A 20,051-nucleotide genomic window follows, 5' to 3' on the forward strand; every position below is an offset into this window, starting at 1 on the left:
CTCTGTGATATTTTACTCTGTAATCTGATTTACCCTAATCTCTAGTCTCTAGTCTCTACTTTGTGATCCTCTAGCCTCTAGTCTCTACTCTGTGATCCTCTAGTCTCTAATCTCTACTCTGTGATCCTCTAGTCTCTAGTCTCTACTCTATGATCCTCTAGTCTCTAGTCTCTGGTCGCTACTTTGTGATCCTCTAGCCTCTAGTCTCTACTCTGTGATCCTCTAATCTCTAATCTCTACTCTGTGATCCTCTAGTCTCTAGTCTCTGGTCTCTACTCTGTGACCCTCTAGTCTCTAGTCTCTACTCTGTGATCTTCTAGTTTTCAGTCTCTAGTCTCTACTCTGTGATTCTCTAGTCTCTAGTCTCTACTCTGTGATCTTCTAGTTTTCAGTCTCTAGTCTCTACTCTGTGATCTTCTAGTTTCCAGTTTCTAGTCTCTACTCTGTGATTCTCTAGTCTTCAGTCTTTACTCCGTGATCCTCCACTCTCTAGTCTCTATTTACGAGGACTAGAAATTTGGAAATAAAACTTCTTAACCTGAGTTCATCCAGAGTGTCGACACGTCTATGATTCGTTAGATAGTCTCTTGATTTTTGTATCAAGCCAAGATTCCAAAAATTTCTATTCACATCCCCAAAAATTCTCAGCTCATACCAACTTATTATAATTTCCTCCCTTTTCGTAGAAAATGGAGGTTACAGAAAGAAAGGATAAAAATTCTGAGAAAACTAACGGAAGCTACATTCCCCTCGACTGAAACCTCTCCCTTCTCGTATCTATTCAGCTTCCCGAAGACTGTTCCACAGCGAACGAAATGGCTTTCGCCGAGGATATCAGCGACAAGTGGAAGCACGGTTTGAGAAGCGCTGCATGAGTCTGCCGTATTTCGTGGCGGCACGCTGACGTGCTGCTAGCGCAGCGGGTACGGCGCGATGCCGCTTGTAACCGGCGAGCTCGAATCCCGGCTATGCGACATACCGCCGGCGATATATAACGCGGCGCGTATCGTGCGCACACGACTATTTTCAACAAATCGACCTGGACGCCGGCAACTATCCCCGTCGTTCCGAAGACGATGTCCTTGGGCGCCGTAACGAGGGCCACTCCGATAAGGGTTGATGTTCCCGCGTCGTCGTTACAACGCTTTTTACTACGCGAACACCGAGGAAATCTGTTCGCGGCTACCGGTACGCGCGGGCTTGGGCTCGTTTATGACTTCCTTCGGCGATTGTCCCTGGTGGAAGATTAGGTGACGACGGGAGGAATAATCGGGCACGTAGATTCCGCGATTGGATGTGGAGATCGGTCTCGTTTCACGGTGTCCCGTCAACGAGTGTGTGGGAGTCATGGTGACCAACGACATGGTGACCACGGTATCGTATCCACCTCGACCTGAAGTAGCCCAAGATCAATCGCCCATTTAGGTACCTCCCCAGAGCGTTCTACTACGGTTGACGGAGTTTTGCGCTGGGTTGACTTCCCCGTTGGTGGGACCAAGTCCGTTTTGGTAGGTGAGCAAATCGCACGTGACATCTGATTATATGCCACAGAGTTGAGGTATAGTAAGAGGTATAGTATACGCGATACTCAAAGCAGCTCAATAAAGAAAGCAATACTTGTATTGCCAAGTATACTCTGTTATGGGGGTGCAAAGCGCAAGGAAGAGGAGCGAAAGAGGGGTAGCAGAAAAGGCAAGGTACAGTAAGAACTACGCAATGCTCAAAGCAGCTCAATAAAGAAAACAATACTTGTGAGTAAATGGATAAACTAATAAGAATATTTATTGAACACAATAACAGCACAACATAAATTATAACTAAATCTCTAAAATAAATTCGCTTCTAACTGCGACATAATCTCTCGAGGACTCTCTCACACACAATATTTATATGTAATGACTGTCATTCACCTACTGATTCTTTTTTCGCCACTCTCTGTCATACTCCACACACACATTCTTTCACGCAAACATTCCTCACAATCATATCACACGTTCTATGACAACCACTGTCACAATACTTGCGTTGACAAGTGTTTTTAGGGGGGAAGAGGAACGAAAGAGGGGTAGCAGATCTGTTGGACACCGTCACTGGGTATTTATTGTTAATTATTAACTACCTGAAGTACTGCAGCAGTCAGTGAACCGCTTCGTCGAAAGTTAATAAATACGCGATCATGTAAAATTTTAGCCTGCTTAGTTTGATGTTCAAATCCAATGAAATGTGACACCGTTCGCGAGGATCCGCCGGGAGCAGAAGCCTCCGCGACTCGTTTTGGATCGGTTAACGATCGTATAAATCCATGGCCACGTAACTTCGCGCCAAGACGCAGCGACGACTTTATTATGCATGCGGAAGAGCGTTGATAAGTTTGGCTATAAAAACGCGAACCTTAATGGCGACTGTCACTGTTACCTGGTGAGAATCCGCGATTTATGACAGAGTCGTCTTTTATATAGGCGAATAATAATCAGAATATTGGGTGATGAGGAGGACCAAGACCATTGCTCATGGTGTTAGATGCGATGAGTTAGTCAGCCTACAAATGTGCGAAAGATTACCTGTATTTAAGAGTATTAGGAGTATATTTTACACTATAATTTAGGTAATTTATTACCACGTATACGATTTCCACTGATTCCTAATAATATACAATGTTACCTAAATTTCGTAGATGGCGAGGTGATCGAGCAGTGCGTTTCATCTGATCCCATATTTCTATAATAATACGTGTGAGATCCCGCGATGATTGAAAATTAACGAGAAAAATATGCGACTATCAGTGTGTTAGAATAGGCTATACAATCGAGCATTTGCATTGAAAATATTCCATGATATTATCTCTGATGGGATCGTGAGTAATCCAGGGTTGTAACAACTATAAATCTATAAATTTTCAATATTACAGAATTTTGTACACCTTTAATCTATACTCGTGTTACTCTGTACAATACCGAACATAAATTGTGCTAGATCTTTCGACACACATGACTCATAGCACGACAAAAGACATTCACGCGTTGTTTCCTGATCCTAGGAAAACTGTCGCGATTATGCTAACGAGCAATGATCGATCGGTCGATAAAACAGAGCACCTGGGATATCTTACGTTATCTGCGTGGCGCATGGATCTCGTTGATCCGAGAATTCGCGGGTCGCTGATTCTAGAGGTCTCGCGGTCGGAAATTTCGTGAAGACCACGTCGCAGGATTAGAAGGTAGGAAGAGTGACGCAATCCGTTAGGATTCACGAGCGCAGCCTAGCCTAATTAATATTTGCAGTTAAATCTGCGATCTAGATCTGAACGAACCGCTAGCTATCCAGCCAGCCAGGGTGTACCGGCTCCCTGATTCCGTTGTCCGACGTCGAGGCTCTTTCCTCGTCGGAGCATCCGAAGAGATAGCATTCGTGTGAGTGTTCACTGACCTGACGAGAACCGGGCTGCTCACGATTACGAAACAATGTGCCGCGTAAATCTTCCGGAAGAGGATGCCAGCCAGCCGGAAGCGGCTGGGAAAAGTCTTAAATAATCTGCATCTGATTCCAGCCCGGCTCTCCCTTCGCCCCGTCCTTTTTCACGGATCGAGGGACAATTTCGTCATGCGCCGATCCATTTTCAGGCTAGCCTGATTATCTCGTTAGTACCGATATCAATGGTCACAGCACTTTAATGGCGTTAGAATGCCTCGCGTGCGTGGGATTAACCTATTCCAGGCTGACGCGAGGATAATTGGCAAGGTTGGCTAGTTTTCATAGTCCTGTCAACTTTGCTAGCTGTTGACACGTGTGATTCTATTAGGGATTTCATCCTGATTTATTTTTCTTTTCGATGCTTGAGTTTACTGTAATTTGTGCTGTTACGATGTTACGGAAAATTATTAGAAATTAATTAAATAAACTGCGAGACCTTACTCTGGTAATGCCACGGTGAGGGTTTATCCCTAGTAAGGATTTGACAGCAATTTATTTTTCTCTCTGATATTTCAGTTAATGGAAACTTGTACTGTTAGGGTATCGCGAAGAAATATTGCAAATTAATTAGACAACTGCTCCAATTCGTATCTACGAGATCTTTCATCGAACATATCATGATGTAGGTTTATCCCTACTAAGGATTTCACAGTAATTTATTTTTCTGTCTAATATTTGAGGTAATCGTCACTTGTATTGTGAGAATATTGCGAAGAATTATTGCAAATTAATTAGACAACTGTTTCAATTCGCACCTACGAAACCCTCCATTGACAGTACCATGGTTCATCTCTACTGAGGATTTGACTGCAATTTATTTTTCTCTTTAATATTCGAATTAATGGAAACTTGTACTCATAGAGTATCGCGAAGAATTATTGCAAATTAATTAAGCTGCTTCAATTTACACCTACGAGACCTATTGACAGTGCCATAGTTCATCGGTGCTAAGGATTTGACTATAATTTATTTTTCTTTCTGATATTTGAGTTAATGGTAACCTGTACTGTTAGAGTATCGCGAAGAAGTATTGCAAATTAATTAAACAAGTGCTTCAATTTGCACCTACGAAACCTACTGACAGTGCCATAGTTCATCGGTGCTAAGCATTTGACTATAATTTCCTTTTCTTTAATCAATGACACGAGGATCAAACAGCGAAAGCAACTGGCAAACGAAAAAGAGAAGAGTCGATGGGGCAAAAGGACGAAGAGCGTAGAAGGAGCTGACGGTTGATTCAGCACTTTCTATACCGATCGGTTATTCAGCGAGCGTTCGTCGCGTAACACTCGAAGACAGGTCTCCGGAGAGAGAGGTTAAACGGCCAGGCTAATACACGATATATCTCGGCCAATATCGACGTGGATACCTCGTTCCCTGTGTATCTAACTTCACCGCCGGCCGATAAGGCCCCTTATTAAGTATCCTATAAAGTGCAGCCGCGCGTTTTCCCGTCGCCGGCGCGAAACTTTCGCCGTCCTTTAAGGACCGGCGGGAATCGGGCTGGCCGGTGCTCGAGCGATCGGTGATCGACGTGGAAGGCCCATAAACGCGCCACGGAATGTTGGTCATCGTGCCGCGCAAGGGAATCGGAATCGGTGGCAGTACAACAAATCAGCGATTTTATTCGGCATAACTGCCGCCGGCCGGACCGACAGCTCTTCATATAGGTTATCTCTTTGCATTACGTGGCCGCTCCAAATGCAGTCTTCAAACGCTGCTGCGGTTTCCAGCCGGGAATGCGGTCCCAATCGTCCAGTGATACTCAAACCTGGCCCTCGCCGTCGCCTTCGATCCTTTTAAATGGACCGGGAACGTGTTCCTTGAACCCACACGCTGCCCATCCATGCTGCAACCTGTCGTCACGGGAACGCAGTTCAAATTTCAGCGGGATAGCACGCCTTTCAAACAAGAGATGAATTAGTATCTTAGCAGTTTCGTAGCAGGATCCTTGTCAAATTGATATCTACTTAGGGGTATTAGAAAATTCAAAATTGAACTTTTCTGTTTGGAATAGATCCGAAGCATCGGCTGCGACGTCTAGGATTCGTCCAAGTTTCCTTCAAAAGCTTCAAACCACGTACCCCGGTCCCAAATCACGGTGGTTTCGCAGTAAAAGCTTCCTAGTCTGTGGTTTCTAGTCTCTACTCTGTGATGTTTTAGTCTCTGTAATCTTTTAATCTCTGTGATCTTTTAGTCTCTGTGATATTTTACTCTGTAATCTGATTTACCCTAATCTCTAGTCTCTAGTCTCTACTTTGTGATCCTCTAGCCTCTAGTCTCTACTCTGTGATCCTCTAGTCTCTAATCTCTACTCTGTGATCCTCTAGTCTCTAGTCTCTACTCTATGATCCTCTAGTCTCTAGTCTCTGGTCGCTACTTTGTGATCCTCTAGCCTCTAGTCTCTACTCTGTGATCCTCTAATCTCTAATCTCTACTCTGTGATCCTCTAGTCTCTAGTCTCTGGTCTCTACTCTGTGACCCTCTAGTCTCTAGTCTCTACTCTGTGATCTTCTAGTTTTCAGTCTCTAGTCTCTACTCTGTGATTCTCTAGTCTCTAGTCTCTACTCTGTGATCTTCTAGTTTTCAGTCTCTAGTCTCTACTCTGTGATCTTCTAGTTTCCAGTTTCTAGTCTCTACTCTGTGATTCTCTAGTCTTCAGTCTTTACTCCGTGATCCTCCACTCTCTAGTCTCTATTTACGAGGACTAGAAATTTGGAAATAAAACTTCTTAACCTGAGTTCATCCAGAGTGTCGACACGTCTATGATTCGTTAGATAGTCTCTTGATTTTTGTATCAAGCCAAGATTCCAAAAATTTCTATTCACATCCCCAAAAATTCTCAGCTCATACCAACTTATTATAATTTCCTCCCTTTTCGTAGAAAATGGAGGTTACAGAAAGAAAGGATAAAAATTCTGAGAAAACTAACGGAAGCTACATTCCCCTCGACTGAAACCTCTCCCTTCTCGTATCTATTCAGCTTCCCGAAGACTGTTCCACAGCGAACGAAATGGCTTTCGCCGAGGATATCAGCGACAAGTGGAAGCACGGTTTGAGAAGCGCTGCATGAGTCTGCCGTATTTCGTGGCGGCACGCTGACGTGCTGCTAGCGCAGCGGGTACGGCGCGATGCCGCTTGTAACCGGCGAGCTCGAATCCCGGCTATGCGACATACCGCCGGCGATATATAACGCGGCGCGTATCGTGCGCACACGACTATTTTCAACAAATCGACCTGGACGCCGGCAACTATCCCCGTCGTTCCGAAGACGATGTCCTTGGGCGCCGTAACGAGGGCCACTCCGATAAGGGTTGATGTTCCCGCGTCGTCGTTACAACGCTTTTTACTACGCGAACACCGAGGAAATCTGTTCGCGGCTACCGGTACGCGCGGGCTTGGGCTCGTTTATGACTTCCTTCGGCGATTGTCCCTGGTGGAAGATTAGGTGACGACGGGAGGAATAATCGGGCACGTAGATTCCGCGATTGGATGTGGAGATCGGTCTCGTTTCACGGTGTCCCGTCAACGAGTGTGTGGGAGTCATGGTGACCAACGACATGGTGACCACGGTATCGTATCCACCTCGACCTGAAGTAGCCCAAGATCAATCGCCCATTTAGGTACCTCCCCAGAGCGTTCTACTACGGTTGACGGAGTTTTGCGCTGGGTTGACTTCCCCGTTGGTGGGACCAAGTCCGTTTTGGTAGGTGAGCAAATCGCACGTGACATCTGATTATATGCCACAGAGTTGAGGTATAGTAAGAGGTATAGTATACGCGATACTCAAAGCAGCTCAATAAAGAAAGCAATACTTGTATTGCCAAGTATACTCTGTTATGGGGGTGCAAAGCGCAAGGAAGAGGAGCGAAAGAGGGGTAGCAGAAAAGGCAAGGTACAGTAAGAACTACGCAATGCTCAAAGCAGCTCAATAAAGAAAACAATACTTGTGAGTAAATGGATAAACTAATAAGAATATTTATTGAACACAATAACAGCACAACATAAATTATAAAGTTGTGAGTAAATGGATAAACTAATAAGAATATTTATTCAACACAATAACAGCACAACATAAATTATAACTAAATCTCTAAAATAAATTCGCTTCTAACTGCGACATAATCTCTCGAGGACTCTCTCACACACAATATTTATATGTAATGACTGTCATTCACCTACTGATTCTTTTTTCGCCACTCTCTGTCATACTCCACACACACATTCTTTCACGCAAACATTCCTCACAATCATATCACACGTTCTATGACAACCACTGTCACAATACTTGCGTTGACAAGTGTTTTTAGGGGGGAAGAGGAACGAAAGAGGGGTAGCAGATCTGTTGGACACCGTCACTGGGTATTTATTGTTAATTATTAACTACCTGAAGTACTGCAGCAGTCAGTGAACCGCTTCGTCGAAAGTTAATAAATACGCGATCATGTAAAATTTTAGCCTGCTTAGTTTGATGTTCAAATCCAATGAAATGTGACACCGTTCGCGAGGATCCGCCGGGAGCAGAAGCCTCCGCGACTCGTTTTGGATCGGTTAACGATCGTATAAATCCATGGCCACGTAACTTCGCGCCAAGACGCAGCGACGACTTTATTATGCATGCGGAAGAGCGTTGATAAGTTTGGCTATAAAAACGCGAACCTTAATGGCGACTGTCACTGTTACCTGGTGAGAATCCGCGATTTATGACAGAGTCGTCTTTTATATAGGCGAATAATAATCAGAATATTGGGTGATGAGGAGGACCAAGACCATTGCTCATGGTGTTAGATGCGATGAGTTAGTCAGCCTACAAATGTGCGAAAGATTACCTGTATTTAAGAGTATTAGGAGTATATTTTACACTATAATTTAGGTAATTTATTACCACGTATACGATTTCCACTGATTCCTAATAATATACAATGTTACCTAAATTTCGTAGATGGCGAGGTGATCGAGCAGTGCGTTTCATCTGATCCCATATTTCTATAATAATACGTGTGAGATCCCGCGATGATTGAAAATTAACGAGAAAAATATGCGACTATCAGTGTGTTAGAATAGGCTATACAATCGAGCATTTGCATTGAAAATATTCCATGATATTATCTCTGATGGGATCGTGAGTAATCCAGGGTTGTAACAACTATAAATCTATAAATTTTCAATATTACAGAATTTTGTACACCTTTAATCTATACTCGTGTTACTCTGTACAATACCGAACATAAATTGTGCTAGATCTTTCGACACACATGACTCATAGCACGACAAAAGACATTCACGCGTTGTTTCCTGATCCTAGGAAAACTGTCGCGATTATGCTAACGAGCAATGATCGATCGGTCGATAAAACAGAGCACCTGGGATATCTTACGTTATCTGCGTGGCGCATGGATCTCGTTGATCCGAGAATTCGCGGGTCGCTGATTCTAGAGGTCTCGCGGTCGGAAATTTCGTGAAGACCACGTCGCAGGATTAGAAGGTAGGAAGAGTGACGCAATCCGTTAGGATTCACGAGCGCAGCCTAGCCTAATTAATATTTGCAGTTAAATCTGCGATCTAGATCTGAACGAACCGCTAGCTATCCAGCCAGCCAGGGTGTACCGGCTCCCTGATTCCGTTGTCCGACGTCGAGGCTCTTTCCTCGTCGGAGCATCCGAAGAGATAGCATTCGTGTGAGTGTTCACTGACCTGACGAGAACCGGGCTGCTCACGATTACGAAACAATGTGCCGCGTAAATCTTCCGGAAGAGGATGCCAGCCAGCCGGAAGCGGCTGGGAAAAGTCTTAAATAATCTGCATCTGATTCCAGCCCGGCTCTCCCTTCGCCCCGTCCTTTTTCACGGATCGAGGGACAATTTCGTCATGCGCCGATCCATTTTCAGGCTAGCCTGATTATCTCGTTAGTACCGATATCAATGGTCACAGCACTTTAATGGCGTTAGAATGCCTCGCGTGCGTGGGATTAACCTATTCCAGGCTGACGCGAGGATAATTGGCAAGGTTGGCTAGTTTTCATAGTCCTGTCAACTTTGCTAGCTGTTGACACGTGTGATTCTATTAGGGATTTCATCCTGATTTATTTTTCTTTTCGATGCTTGAGTTTACTGTAATTTGTGCTGTTACGATGTTACGGAAAATTATTAGAAATTAATTAAATAAACTGCGAGACCTTACTCTGGTAATGCCACGGTGAGGGTTTATCCCTAGTAAGGATTTGACAGCAATTTATTTTTCTCTCTGATATTTCAGTTAATGGAAACTTGTACTGTTAGGGTATCGCGAAGAAATATTGCAAATTAATTAGACAACTGCTCCAATTCGTATCTACGAGATCTTTCATCGAACATATCATGATGTAGGTTTATCCCTACTAAGGATTTCACAGTAATTTATTTTTCTGTCTAATATTTGAGGTAATCGTCACTTGTATTGTGAGAATATTGCGAAGAATTGTTGCAAATTAATTAGACAACTGTTTCAATTCGCACCTATGAGACCCTCCATTGACAGTACCATGGTTCATCTCTACTGAGGATTTGACTGCAATTTATTTTTCTCTTTAATATTCGAATTAATGGAAACTTGTACTCATAGAGTATCGCGAAGAATTATTGCAAATTAATTAAGCTGCTTCAATTTACACCTACGAGACCTATTGACAGTGCCATAGTTCATCGGTGCTAAGGATTTGACTATAATTTATTTTTCTTTCTGATATTTGAGTTAATGGTAACCTGTACTGTTAGAGTATCGCGAAGAAGTATTGCAAATTAATTAAACAAGTGCTTCAATTTGCACCTACGAAACCTACTGACAGTGCCATAGTTCATCGGTGCTAAGCATTTGACTATAATTTCCTTTTCTTTTTGATATTTGAGTTAATGGTAACCTGTACTGTTAGAGTATCGCGAAGAATTATTGCAAATTAATTAGACGACTGCTCCAATTCGCACCTGTGAGACCTTCCATTAACAATTTCACGGTGAAGGTTCATCCTTACTAAAAATTTGACTGTAATATATTTTTCTCTCTAATATTTCAGTTAATCGTAGCTGGTATTGTAAAAATATTGCGAAGAATTATTGCAAATTAATTAGACAACGGCCCCAATTTGCACCTGCGAAACCTTTCATCGACAATGCCATTGCGAAGAATGATCCCTTAGAATTTCCTCTCCTCGTACACTCCGACCCTCCCATTCAGCCCTCGATACTCATCAGAGTCTCGATCTCTGTTAACCACCTGGATAGAGAGCACCAGACGCAACGTATTCTCGAGGATCACGCGAAAGGCAGACCTGGGTGGAAGCCACGGTCGGATATCATGCGTTTAATTATCAATCAGAGACGCCAGGATCGCCTGGTTGATTCCTAGCTCGTGGCTACCCTCGGGCCGGAACTCTGCACGCGGTATTTATGCGTAATATAGCCGGTCGAACGCATCGCAGCACGTACACGCCCGTGTACGAGTTAAGGTATATTTGTTACAGCCGAGCCGAGGCGCGCTGCCTCCTTTTTATTATGCATTGTGCGCTGTGTGTGGCGTGGTGTGCGCGCGTTTGTGTACACAGGTGCGCGCGCAAGCGTAATCAGCATCAGATAACAGATCTCGATCCGTCGATGACAGGAACACGGTATCCCCGGTGGTAATCGCCGCGGAGCTGCTTCCCGTTCGCCTTCCAGCTACGAAATTACCTTCTTCCACCTTTGTTACTCGACGCTGCCACCGCTAAATCCCGGTTCTATGGATCGTCGACACCTTTTGTTCGTTGGCCACGATTTTCGGTTGAAGCCAGGATTTTTCAGACAGAGGAGGAAACGAAATATAAGGAGCGAGACGAAGAAGACATAGTTTGGACTTAGGTTAGGCTTGGACCATTTATCCACGATTTATTTCCACTTTGCGTTGTGTACTTTTTCGACGGGATGTTTAAGTAAAAATGAAGACGTTCGCGTGAAAGATGGAGAAATGATTCGCATTTGTTGGGGATTTACTTTCGTTATGCTTTAACTTCGCTTTTTGAAATTTTTTCCTCGTTGAAAGGGACGGGAATGGAAACGGAAAGGATCAGATAAGGGAGATTTTTCATTATTCTCCGGAGTGGTAATTTAGAAACGGATTAAGATAGAAATTTCATCTGGATCGCGCGAGTGTTTGAAAATTCTAATCGCGGCGTTAACACGGAATACGAGAAAGGAAAAGTCGAGGGAAAAGTGCATGAATTAACGCGGAGAAAGATCGGCGGGTCGATTTTCAAGTGAAAGAGGAGAGAGGACTTGAACGGCCGCGATGAAATAACACGATTTGCCTGCTTATGCAAGGTAATTGCTTTCTGGACTGAGTTATATCGTGTATCTGTTCATGCTAACTTAGCCATGGCGGAGCGCGCTTAATTCTTCTCCTTTTTTTCTCCCGCTCCAGCACGAGCGGTTAACTTTCGTTTCGCAAATGGAGCGGCCATTCGAGATAAATGCTGGAATTCGCCGGAAATGATTACGAGTATCGCGAGGACACATTCGCGATTCGCCGTGATCTTCCGTGGATGATAATCGTTCATCCACCATCATCCCCAATTGATCACGACTTCCCGTAGTATGACGATTTTCCATAGATTAGGATTTCCCATGGATAACAATTTTTCGTCGACCATGATTTTCCACTGACGATAATTTTCTATGGCTGACGAGTTTCCATAGATGACGATTTTTCATTGACAACGATCTTTCATCGATGACAATTTTCAATTGACGACAATTTTCCACCGATGACGATTTTCCGTGGATAACAATTTTTCGTCGACCATGATTTTCCAATGATGATGATCTTCTATAACTGACGAATTTCCACAGACGAAGGTTTTCCATTGGTAACAATTTTCCACGGATGCCAATTTTCCATTGACAACAATCTTCCATCGGTGACGATTTTCCACGTATCATAATTTCCCATCGATAATGATTTTCTATGGATCGTAATTTTCCATTGATAATAATTTTCGACGGATGCCAATTTTCCATTGGTAACAATTTTCCACGGATAACAATTTTCCATTGACAACAATCTTCCATCGGTGACGATTTTCCACGTATCATAATTTCCCATCGATAATGATTTTCTATGGATCGTAATTTTCCATTGATAATAATTTTCGACGGATGCCAATTTTCCATTGGTAACAATTTTCCACGGATAACAATTTTCCATTGACAACAATCTTCCATCGGTGACGATTTCCCACGTATCATAATTTCCCATCGATAACGATTTTCTATGCATCGTAATTTTCCATTGATAACAATTTTCCGCGGATGACGATTTTCCATTGGTAACGATTTTCCACGGATAACAATCTTCCATCGGTGATGATTTTCCACGTATCATAATTTCCCATCGATAATATTTTTCTATGGATCGTAATTTTCCATTGATAACAATTTTCCACGGATGACGATTTTCCATTGATAACAATTTTCCACGGATGCCAATTTTCCATTGATAACAATTTTCCACTGACAACAATCTTCCATCGGTGACGATTTTCCACGTATCATAATTTCCCATCGATAACGATTTTCTATGGATCGTAATTTTCTATTGATAACAATTTTCCGCGGATGACGATTTTCCATTGGTAACGATTTTCCACGGATAACAATCTTCCATCGGTGATGATTTTCCACGTATCATAATTTCCCATCGATAATATTTTTCTATGGATCGTAATTTTCCATTGATAACAATTTTCCACGGATGACGATTTTCCATTGATAACAATTTTCCACGGATGCCAATTTTCCATTGATAACAATTTTCCATTGACAACAATCTTCCATCGGTGACGATTTTCCACGTATTATAATTTCCCATCGGTAATGATTTTCTATGGATCGTAATTTTCCATTGATAACAATTTTCCGCGGATGACGATTTTCCACGTATCATAATTTCCCATCGATAATAATTTTCTATGGATCGTAATTTTCCACGGATGACGATTTTCCACGGATGACGATTTTCCATTGATAACAATTTTCCACGGATGACAATTTTCCATTGATAACAATTTTCCACTGACAACAATCTTCCATCGGTGACGATTTTCCACGTATCATAATTTCCCATCGATAACGATTTTCTATGGATCGTAATTTTCCATTGATAACAATTTTCCGCGGATGACGATTTTTCATTGGTAACGATTTTCCACGGATAACAATCTTCCATCGGTGATGATTTTCCACGTATCATAATTTCCCATCGATAACGATTTTCTATGGATCGTAATTTTCCATTGATAACAATTTTCCGCGGATGACGATTTTTCATTGGTAACGATTTTCCACGGATAACAATCTTCCATCGGTGATGATTTTCCACGTATCATAATTTCCCATCGATAATAATTTTCTATGGAACGTAATTTTCCACGGATGACGATTTTCCATTGATAACAATTTTCCACTGAGAACAATCTTCCATTGGTGACGATTTTCCACGTATCATAATTTCCCATCGATAACGATTTTCTATGGATCGTAATTTTCCATTGATAAGATTTTCCACGGACGACGATTTTCTCTCTACCATCGACAAGGATCTTCCATCGAACGAAATAAAATTAAATCGAATCGCACGGTGGCTCGTGCTCGTCCCATTTTCCCTCTCGCGATATGGTTCACGGCGTCTGCACGGTTCCGTGGAAAACAAAGATCATCGTTGCTAACGTTCGAGTTTTTCACGGCGGTTTTTCCCGGCCTGGAGCTAGCCGTGTTCGTCGACGCGATCGACGAGAGACGAGCATGCAACGTGGCGGAAATACGGGCAGAAAAATTCCGCGAAGCCGCATTTGCAAACCTTTGTCGGCGGACCCGGTTACTTTAATTCTGCGCGACTCCGCGGTAATTGTCGGTATCGTTAAATTTCACGCGCGAGCTATTCACCGTTTCACGTAATTAAACGTCGAGGCGGAAAGAAGTCATTGCAATGGGATGTTGGTCGAAGTGAACTTCCTCGAAGTTCTCGCGGGTATAGCGGAATTTATCTGATTCGTATTCCGGTCGAAAGTAAACTCGTGATTTAATTCACCGTGCAAAAATCGCGATATTTCCGTGATTATTTCTATATACGCGTAAATTAATATCGATTTCAATGTTATTCGCGTAAAATTTGTAACCAGGCACCATCAATTTCGATTTACGATTCGGATAATCGAATATCGCAGTCGTTAGCACGCCGTTTAACTAAAGCAAAATCGATCTCGGGATATCGCGAAATAGGAAGCAATTTTTCATTAATTTAATCGCCATTGCGTGTAACGATTCGTTGTCAGTGCGGTGCAAATAAAGCGATAACGAATGGAAACGAGGTAATAAGTAATACGAAGCATGGCTCAAACGATTAATCCTTTTTCCTTCTAAATCCAATTCAGGAGAAAAATTTTCCATTTTTCCCTGCCAGACGTACTTTATGCCATAATGCAAGTTCGTCCCTGAATGTCAATTAGCATTTTCTACCACGCAAATATTATCTCCGCTTGCGCTAGCTCGGCTTCTTGAATAAAAATCTACTCCAGGCTGTGGCTACTCCAATGCTCGACCGTGATTAATAAATCTCAGGAGGAACGGAATTAGGAGAGAGATACATAAAAAATACATTAAAGAATTAACCATATATTTTATAAGAAACATCGCGAGGTCGAGTACTAGAAAAGATAAACTCGAATCAGGAATTTTTAATCAGAAGTTCCCAACGCGATTCTCAACGTTTCTCCCCTCGGGTACCACTCGTGTCTTGTACACGTATGCCATTTTATACGTAATACCTCTTCGTTGTAGCGTACTTCGATTTACGCGATTTCAAAACTCCATATTTGTTCATGCTCCCCTACCGTGTCCTTAGAATTCTCGATTTAAACCGGAATTTTTATTTTCTATGTCATCAAGGACCCCCAAAACCTTCTCAAAATAACCTCGAATCCTGTACCACTGAACCTATCACGATCTAAACGAGCAATTTCGAAATTTTTATTGAAAATACCAAACTCAACGTCGTTGCTTGCTTTGATCATTTGCTTTCTGCACGATTTTTCTTCTAACATTCATTTTTCAATATTTCTTCTTACATTTGTTTTTAGGGAACCTTGTTTTTATATTTGTTCCAGCTTTTGTACCGTGTATTTAAAATTCTCGATTTAAATTAGAATTTTTATTTCCTATGTCATCAGAATTCTCAAAATCTCAAAATACCTTCGAATCTTGTATCATTGAATCTACCACGATCTAAATTAGCAATTGCGAAATTTTGATTGAAAATTCCAAACTTAATGTTGTGACTTGCTTCCACGATTTTTCTTCTAACATTTATTTTTCAATATTTCCTTTTACATTTCTTTTTAAGAACTCCCTTCTTTTGCTATTTGTTCCAGTTTCTTTACCGTGTCTTTAGAATTCTTGATTTAAATAAGAATTGCAATTTTCTACGTCATCAGGATCCCCAAAGCCTCAAAATACCTTCGAATCCTCTACCATTGAACCTATCACGACTTAAATGAGTAATTTCAAAATTTCGATTGAAAATTCCAAACTTACTATCGTCAATTGCTTCCACGATTTTTCTTCCAACATTAATTTTTCGGTATTTCGTTTTACGTTTGTTTTCAAGGACCCCCTTCTTTTATTTCCTCATATACCAGTCATTTGATCGATCGTGGTAGGCGTTAAGTAGGCATTATTTGTCCCGAAATATGGAAACACTCGTTTGAGTGGAGTCCAATTAGAAAAGGCAACCGTGTTCTGCATGTCACGGGAAAAAATGAGTAGTAGACGCAGGTTGGATAATTCCGACGGTGTTTGCCCCGCGAAGGATACGATGTCGTTGGCGGAGTAACCCCCGTGACGGTGAACGGTGTCGAGCAACGCATTCGAGGAAGAACCAAGTCCTCGTTAGGGTATCCGCGCGTCCCGGAACACGCGAGGAAGCCATAAGTGACACGGTTTCGCGGCCGTGGTTTAATGGGAAAGCACGGACTAGTTCTGGTAACGGCGACTCAGCCACCCGCGCGTATTTATTGCCAGCCGCAGACATGAGCGATGGCTCGCGCATAAAATTAGCGATACCTCCTAATTGTTATTGCTTATACGCCGGACGTCGCCGCGATAGCGGCTAATGTGCGTTTATTTGTCAGGGAAACGAGCGAGTTTCATGCGCGCTTGCCTTCTCTTGTTTTCCCTTGTTCGCAATTAGCCAACGTCGCCTCGTCTTCCGCCCTTTTCCACCCTTTTTGGACACGTGCTTCCTCTTCTCCGCCATTTGCTTTTCAAAACCACTCATTCAGCTCGCGTACCTGCAACAATTAAATTGGAGAAATTTATTTTTTTAGAAGGGAAAATTATTTTCGTTCGAATTGGAAAGAAAATGGTACCACTTCCTAATGGTACCATTTTGCGAGGTTTATGAAAAATAGAATTATGCGAGTTTTCTTGTAAATGGATTTGTGACTCGACCAGTTCATGTTTTTACGAGAAAGAATTAAATTTTCGAGATCTATTTTTTGGATGAAGAAGGGGAACTATTTTCGTCCGGCTTAAGAGGAAAATGGTACCCCTTTATCGAAGCTTGCGAGTTGTCTTCTAAATCGATTTGTTCAGCTTTATATTCCACTATTTTTCTGGGATTCTGGAGAAAATGATCCTTTTGGAGGACCATTTCTACTTAAGGAAATTAAATTTCTATTAAAGGACGTATTTTCTTGAGCAATTTTATTTGAATTATCAAGGAAAAGGTACCACCTCCCTAATTATTCCAAAAAATTAAAGAGCAGTATGAAAGATACGTTTTTTGAAAATTTTCCTTCCAATCGCGATGAACACATGAATCCTATTATTCCATCATTTACAAGTTTCAACCCAGTTTCACCACGCTGTTTTAATTTTCCACCATCCGACAAGCATTGCGTGCGATTTTGTGGCTCTCCTATGGGCGACCACGTCGTACCCCAAGTTTGTGCTCTATACCGGCCTATTACCTGAATAAGATGTTACAGTACTTTCTAGTGTCACCACTGCGAGAGAACGCGTGTGTAGGTGTTGGACACGCAATTTTTCCAAGGCAGTGGTTCCGCTATAAAGTAGATAGGAACAAGTATTGTCTATCATTCGACAACTACCCCAGTCCACCGAACTTCGACTCACCATTCGAAAACCATGGAACTTGACGAAACTGACTCGCCAGATCTCGAACGAGGCAAAAGCTGCAGCCCTCGAAGTTTTCCCACCTAGTCACGTCGATTTCACCTGAAACGAAGATCGCAGAGTCGACGAGGGCGCAACGCGAGTTGCACGGACGCAGTCCACGATTCGACACATGCATATAACGTTTTCCCACGAGCAGCCGCTTGCATATCGCGCTGAATTATTATACGCATACAGATCAGCCGATACAGCGCGGGCAGGCAGAAAGCAGAACGCGCACTCGAACACGTACGCGCGCTCCCAGAAACTTGAACGAGACCGGGCGTAGGGTGCACACGCGTGTTACACGCAGGTAATACGTAGCCACATACATACGGTGAGGCCGGTATGATTTTCTATCGAGAGGGGAAGCCAAGTGGAGTAGACGCGAGCGTCGGTGTATCACGGACCGCGGATACAACTATGCCCGCTTCCTTCCACATTAAATCCCAAGCGAATCGCGGATCTCGCCGGTGAATTGCCCTGGGACACGCACCAGTCCTCCGACCGGCCGTGGTAAACGCAAGGACGCGGCTTCTTCACGGGGTGAGAACTCGCCGGCCCGACGACTCCGCTTTTAACCCCTGCGCCCGCCATCGCTCTGCCCTCCTGTGGGAATTCCGCCAGCCGAGGCGACTTCCTCGGCTTTCCGAGACGGCATTTCGGTGGAAACTTGTTTCTGCTACCACGGGACCGGTCGCTGGTGTTATTTGCAATGTTATTTGCCAAATTTGCCACGGGCATATAGTAGCGATGCTTATTGGAACCTGGAACCAGGATAACAGCACTTCCTGTCGAATCAGGGGACGGGAAAAATAGAACACCGCGGTTAGAGGAAGCCTAAGTTTTGTGTTACTGTGCATAATTAAAATATACTTTACTTATTCCGCGATGAAATTATTAGCAAACCGTCTTGCGCAATATTCCTTTGCGCGGCGCTTGGTACGAGGTACGAAGATGATCTTTCGCGGCGATTAGCGGGATAGCGATGGCAGAGATAGTGTAAGTATGAAGTATACATTTTATTTTCTTCTAACACCAGAGGATAAGCGAATGCGTAGATTATGTATTCATTTTCCTCCTTTACAATTTCGTTCCTGCCAAGGCGTGCTATAATAGAGAGACAGGAGCAACGTGTATGAGACCCAAGATTATGAGACTATGTAAGGAAAATAGTAAATTGAAAAAGAATAAGCAAACAGTAAATTGAAGAATTCATTTCTTCTGGATTCTTCGCTGTTTTCGCGATTACTAGCATAAACTTCTCCCACGATACAGTCAATCGCAAAATCCAAACTACTGACTCTCGTATCAACATCGATCTTCCAAAATTCGAAACCTTTTCCAAAAAATGGGAAGAAAAGATCACGCATATACGGTTCAACAAGACGTCAATCATTTATTTATTAAATTTTTCTTTTAATTTATTTTAATTATTTCTTATTCCATTACTTTCTGTACTACTATACTACTACGTTATTACCATATATTTCATTTTACTATTTTTATTATACACCAAAGAATTTCTGTGCGTTAATAAATTATTATAATTATAATTCCACAGAAACGGAAGAATAGAAAATTGCTTTAAACATAAGAATTTAAATGCACAGATCAAGTGCCGTAGTATGAAAATTCGCCAAAATTGCACACGTGGAATTAATCATCTCAGCTTGCGACCTCGTAGCATTTAATTTAGCAGTGATAACGTGGTTTATCTCGGAGAGGATTGATTTAAGCTTGTAAGTGCGTCTTAATGGCAGAGTGCAAGCAGGAACGCAACTACGCGAATCACGTTGACGATATACAAATAGGTATACTTATTACATGATATACGTCGGGATTAGTACGATACGTATATATTCCAGCGTGTATCGTACACGAAAATCTGAAAAATCTCTTCTCTCAACCCCCTTCCGTCCCCCACTACCCCCTCTCTGTCTCATCGGCGTATCCGCTGGCACACGGTCGCGGGTACGGCAAAGACATAATATAAGAGCTTTATTCGCGGAGGGCAATGTAAATAGCCGGGATTACGAGCGGAGCGGATCCGAGCGCCTAGGTCTCGCGCGTCCACGCTGCGCTTTGCGCCTAATTCCGCCGATCTCCGCTCCGATGATTCCATTAGCGGTTCCTGCGTTCTGCTCTCGCGTCCACGTGACCGACGATCAGCGATCCTGCGCCGATAATAAATAGCCTGGACGAGCTTTCATGGAACTCGCCACGGCGAGACGGTGCACGCCGTGTTAACGATACGCGTCGCGAGTCTTCGGCGATCGGTGGACGGGTCCGGTGTCCGTGTATCGAGAGGGAAATCGGTAACGGGGGTACTCGGGTGGTTAAATT

The sequence above is a fragment of the Eufriesea mexicana genome, unplaced genomic scaffold (assembly GCF_001483705.2).
Source record: "Eufriesea mexicana isolate 0111107269 unplaced genomic scaffold, ASM148370v2 scaffold863, whole genome shotgun sequence".
Lineage (NCBI taxonomy): Eukaryota > Metazoa > Arthropoda > Insecta > Hymenoptera > Apidae > Eufriesea > Eufriesea mexicana.